The sequence below is a fragment of the Poecilia formosa genome, unplaced genomic scaffold, assembly GCF_000485575.1.
Source record: "Poecilia formosa unplaced genomic scaffold, Poecilia_formosa-5.1.2 Scaffold1036, whole genome shotgun sequence".
NCBI lineage: Eukaryota > Metazoa > Chordata > Actinopteri > Cyprinodontiformes > Poeciliidae > Poecilia > Poecilia formosa.
In genome coordinates, this window is record NW_006800975.1 from 9,671 (window position 1) to 15,133 (window position 5,463).

Genomic DNA, 5,463 nt, shown 5'->3' on the forward strand with positions numbered 1-5,463 from the left:
ACCCGGATAAATGGAAACACTCGGCTGCTGTTTGGGCTCAGAGGGAGTGTGTGCAGAGCGGTACAAAGGCTGACAGTCTCCACACACACACACACCCCCACACACACACACACACACACACAGATCCCGTTGTGTAAATACACTGGACTAACGTGGCTCACATGACACCTCTCCTTCTGAAGAGTTTGTTCATTTTTTAAAAACACACTTCAGTATCTTCCATGTTTTTCAGTATTTTTATCTGGATTTTGTTCAGCTGGCCCTGAACACACCGTCCCCATCATGGTGGTGGCAGCATTATGCTGAGGCTGTTTTCCAGCTAATGGAAGCTGCTTCAGAGCTGATGGAGAGAAATCCAGGAGAGATTTTAAGAAAACTGAACAAAAACAGTCCAGATATTAATTCTGACGTGAATCTGATCACCATTAGATTACTGAAATAATCGTCAACTAATTTAATAATCAATCATTAACTGGAGACTTAAAAATGGTATTTTGTTGAAACAATAACACTCAGACTGTTAGTTTTAGTTTTATCTTCTTCTGGTTCAGATTCACTACAGGAATGTTGTTATATTAAATGTTTATTTTCTTATTTTAACATGATTTAACTACTGGTTTATTAGAATATTTCAATGTATTTCTAATGTTGTATACAAAGTTTTAAGTGGTTCAATGAAAATCTGCATAATGTACCAATTTTGTTTTATTTCATTAACCAATTAATCACTTAAAAATCGACACATACAGAATTTTCATTTTCACTCTTAAACCTTTTCATACAATAATAGAAATACATTAAAAGATGCAAATAAACAAATAGTTACTTTTCTTTTTTAAATAAGAAAATAAACTTTTTTGGCCCAAAATTTAATAATTTTCCTTCAGTGAATCTGAAACAGATGAAGATGAAACTAAAACTTTACAACTTCAGACGTTTTGGTTAAATTATATTTACAGACAAAAAGTTTTCATCTTAAATTCAAAATGTTTATATTTTGTAATTTTTGCTGGGTTTTTTCCACCAAATGGCCTTTTTGAGCCTCCAGTTACAAATTAATCGATTACTAAATTAGTTGATAATTATTGTAATAAATGATTAATCACGATTAATCATTTTCAGCGCTTCAGGTTTTGGCTGAAACTCTCAGACATGATTCACCTGCATGAGATTTGGTCCAACATTTTATTGATGGACGGGATGTTTACGGAGTTTTCCAGCCTCATTCCCAGTTTTCCTCCGTGACCCTGTGGAGCGCCCCCTGCTGCTCACACATTTCATTACAATCTCGTAAAGAATCACCCAGTCTGCACTGGGCAGCTCCTTCTGGTTTTCTCTGGATTTTAAGGATGTTTGGTTTCCAGGTCTGGTTTCCAGATAATGGCTGCTGGCTCGGGCGGATTAAGCGGCCGCTGCCGTTAATCTGAGCGGACGGCTGGAGGCCCCGGCGCCTCAGATTGAGAGTTTTTAACTGATTGGGCCCAGATGGGCGCCGGGCGCCACGTGCCGCCCTTCTGCCATCCACCACAGATTTAACGAGGGATTAGGAGATTAACTCCCACTGCAGGCCCGGCTTACCGCCGGCTAGGTTCTGCTGTTCCTGACCCGTCCAGAAACGTTTCTGGTTCTGGTTCTGAATGGATCGACACAAACGACCCAATGAGAGCCAACAGAATCACAGGACTAAAGATCTGATCCGTCAAAAACCTTTTGGGTGATTTTAAACCAAACTGGACTCTGAATAATCTCCTGTTGAGATTTTCACTTTTCATCTAAAACCTGCCGGTTTTTCCTCGTCTTCCTTCTCCACATCGGAACATTTCCACAGGAAAAACTGAAAATATATGAAAAACGGAACCAGAAGCTGAAACCTTTACAGTTCTGCAGGTTTAATGAAGTTCAGGCTGCTTCTGATCAGAGCAATAAAAATATTCAGTTTTCAAACGATTTTCTGATCTTTCAAACCAAAAATAAAAACTTTGGGTGTTTTTTAATTTTATTTTTTATTTTAAACAAAACTGACTCTAAATGGTTAGTTAATTGAGCAACCATTCAGGAAAATGTACACTCTAAAAAGAAAATAGTTGAACCAACTTAACTGAATTGCTTCTGTAGGTAACAATCAATTCAATTAAGTTTACCCAACTTAATTTATTAAGTTTAACGAATTAATATATTATAATCATCCAACTCAATTTGTTAAGTCAGTCTTACTCAAATCATTTAGTTTACTTCAAAAACGGTAAATAAAAACTTAAATAACACTTTTGACCACTGAAAGCACATATTCACACATTTATTTAATGCTCAGATCGGTGGGCAACTTGGGATTAAGTTCCTGGGGACAGATTAACATATGAGAGGAGGAAGCTGGAATTGAACCGTCAACCTTCCGATCACAAGGCAACTACTCTACCCACAGAGCCACAGTCACTTACTGGGGATCTGTCCTGAGTCATGGTGTCAGACGAGGGACACAAACATGGTATTGAACTTAATTATTTCAAGTAAAGTCAAAGTAAAAAAAAAATAAATGATTTGAGTAAGAATGACTTAAATTTGTCATGTTAAACCCCCTTATGAATTAAGTTATAAAAACTTAGCAAATTGAGTTGGATGATCATAATAAATTGAGTTGGTCAGACAAAACTGGCATTGAACTCAATTGTTTTAAGTCAAAGGGAAAAGTTCCTTTGGGATAAAGATTTGTAAGTTTTGAGTTAAATGAACACAAAAAAGTAAGTTGTCATAGCAAAAGCAAAAGAATTAAGTAAAATTAATGTAAATAAGTCCATAAGATGAACTGCAGCCCAAAAACACTTTTAGAAACTAAGTTTTTAAATGTTCATCTGAGAAAAAATGGGATTATTGAGTTTTTGACCAATCAGAGCTGATCCTGGATAAATTGGCGCATCCTTCAGGATAACTCAGAAAAATCAGAAATAAGAGCTTCAGAAGCGGATAAATAAATATTCAGCCCGATTTTCTGCTCAAATCTTTGTTTTCGGGTTTGTTTGTTTGTTTGTTTTTTTTTTTTGTTTTGTTTTTTTTTTTTGCTTCCGCCGTTGAATCTGGAGCAGGAATCTTCTGGAAAAATGACCAGAACTCCCAGCCAGAAATATTCTGGATGCTCTCGGAGTGCGTGGGGTTTGCGTGGGGTGTTGCGTGACGGCTCCCCGCGGCCCCCGCCGCGTGCCACGATGAAAGAGCGTTTTGGGAGAAAAGTGAAAGAGGAAACGCGGCGCGCTCAGAGGAAGATGAGGCTGGGTGGAACCAGCCGCCCTGCAGCTCTTAGACTTTGCACACTGAAAAACTGCAGCGGAAAAAAACTCCCACGGAGCTGCCCCACGCGCACTTCGGATTTAATTGATTAAATCTCGCGTGTGTCCATCAAAAGAAACCGAACCGGAGCCGGTCGGAGCCGCCGTTCGGTTTTTTCCTCCTTCAAAGATTTTCGGAGGCAGTTTTCAGCTCTTCCACTCGACCAGCTCACAGCCCGCCATGTTGAGACTGCCGTGACATTTCCACACTGTCCGGTGCTTTCCCACGGACTTATTTCTCTCACGGCTGACGAAGAAAAATGTCCCGCGAGTCGCGTCATCGGCAAAAACACACCAAGAAACCATTTTTACATCGCGAGGGAATTCAACTTAAACCCCACGGGATTCGGTTTTTATTTAATTTCCTGTTTTTTCTCAGCGTGGAAAATAAAATGAAATATTTTTTACCGGTTTGCGGGGTCCGCTGCGGGTCTGGGGGCAGGAAGAGTCCCGCAGAAACTAGTTTATCGCTTCTTCCTCCTGCAGAAACACACCGACTCACTCCGAGAGCGTCTAAAAGCAGCAGGAGGAGGAAAGAACTCGCTGCGTGGGTCCGCCGCGTCCACGCAGCGCAAACCGGAACCCACGGAGGTAAAGAGGCGTCGGGAAGCGGGCCGGGGCCCTCACCTGTCTTACCTGTCCCGGTTTGTCCTCCGCAGACCCCCCCTCCTCCTCTCTCAGCTGCTGCCGCCGCTGCCACCGTTTCAATATGGCATCTCCCCACTGCGCATGTCCGCAAACATGTAGAGATATTTTGGAGCCAACTCCTCCACTGACCTTTCAGCGCAGAGAGAAACGGCGCAGAAAAACCCAAAGATCAGGCTGCGGCGAGCAACCGACGCACACGCAGCGTCAGCGCACGCTCAACCAGGAAGTCCGTCTGTTCGGTGTGCGCGAGCTTCACAGCAATAAAAGCAACAGACAATAAAAGCAACAATAAAAAGGTTTTATGGGAAGTTTTTCTGTTTCCATCTCTCTGCTGGAGTTTCTCCTGATTTGGAACCAAATTGTTTTTGGAGTTTTGATTGAAACTTTGGTTTTATTTTATAGTTGTTGATTTAATCAATTAGTTTCAACAACTTAATTCGGTTTTAATTTTGTCTCATTTATTATTGAGTTGGTATATTTGTTTCAACAGCCAGACTCCAGTAAGACATCTGTTTTCATCTGGCTGAATAAAATTACAATAAAAACTTTATTATTTATTTATTCGTGTTTTTATGTTTCTTCATACTCAGAATCCTAACCGGGTCATCGTCTGTTCTCCGACCCGTTTCCTATCACTGTCTGATCACAGATGGCTGCCAGGTTCTGGTTCTGGTTCTGGTTTCCTGCCCACTGTCGCCACATGCTTGTTCATAAGGAAGGACTGGATCAGATGATTCTTTCCATTCTGATCAGTTTTAGGATCTGATTAGTGAATCTGATCGATTATTTAAATCTGTTTTTCTTGTAAAATGATATTTTGTTGTGAAATTAATCGATCATCTATTGACTGAGTCTCGGTTTATTTGATCAGATATTTTGTTCTTTTGGTTCCATATTTTCATAACAGATGATTTTTAAATCCAGACATTCATCACATGCACCTCGTTTTGTTTTGTTTCTGATTCTTTGGACCAGATTAAAATAATCCAGTTTGGATTCTTCTTCTTCTTTTTTATCATATTTAGTTTGAAGCTTTGATCTGGATCAGTTTGGTCTGTTGAACATGAATCTCCTCCAGTTTGTTTTCCTCATAATTTCCATGTTTCATTTTGTATTTTATCATTTTAAAAGTTTTTTTCTCTCTTTCATTTTGTTCCACATCTTGTTTCTCGGTTCTGCTTTATTTGAAGCCATGTTTCATTTGTCATTTATTTCATGCATCCACTTGTTTTTGTCTCATTAATTAGTTTGTTGTTTTTATCAGTTGTAATAAAAGTGTTTGATAATCTCATAAAACAAATCATTTTATTTAGCAGTCAGCGAATCAACATGATTCTTAGGAAACCAGTCAGTCATTTTCTCCCTCAACTCTTTACTAGTTTTTTTTCTCCAGTTAATCCAAATTATTTTATTTTAATTTTTTCCCTTTGTATTATTATTGTTTTTTTCTTAAATCTCACTTTTTCTCTTTCCACCTTCAAAGTTTCCCAGTATT

The 5,463-nt window shown here is 39.2% G+C and overlaps 1 protein-coding gene across 5 annotated transcripts in view; it reads right to left on the reverse strand.

The window, feature by feature from the left end:
• LOC103132405 (scm-like with four MBT domains protein 2) overlaps positions 1-4,250 on the reverse strand; it is a 10,350-nt gene extending 6,100 nt beyond the window's left edge. The window contains exons 1-2 of one of the 5 annotated variants that reach the window (XM_016667372.1): positions 3,957-4,249; positions 3,729-3,800 (exon numbers count right to left, since the gene is read on the reverse strand). The gene's annotated coding sequence lies outside the window, so the exon portion shown is untranslated. Of the gene's footprint in view, positions 1-3,728; positions 3,834-3,947 lie in introns of all 5 variants that reach the window. The other 4 variants (XM_007544210.2, XM_016667373.1, XM_007544212.2 and 1 more) reach the window with 4 other exon arrangements.
• Positions 4,251-5,463: the final 1,213 nt, after the last annotated feature.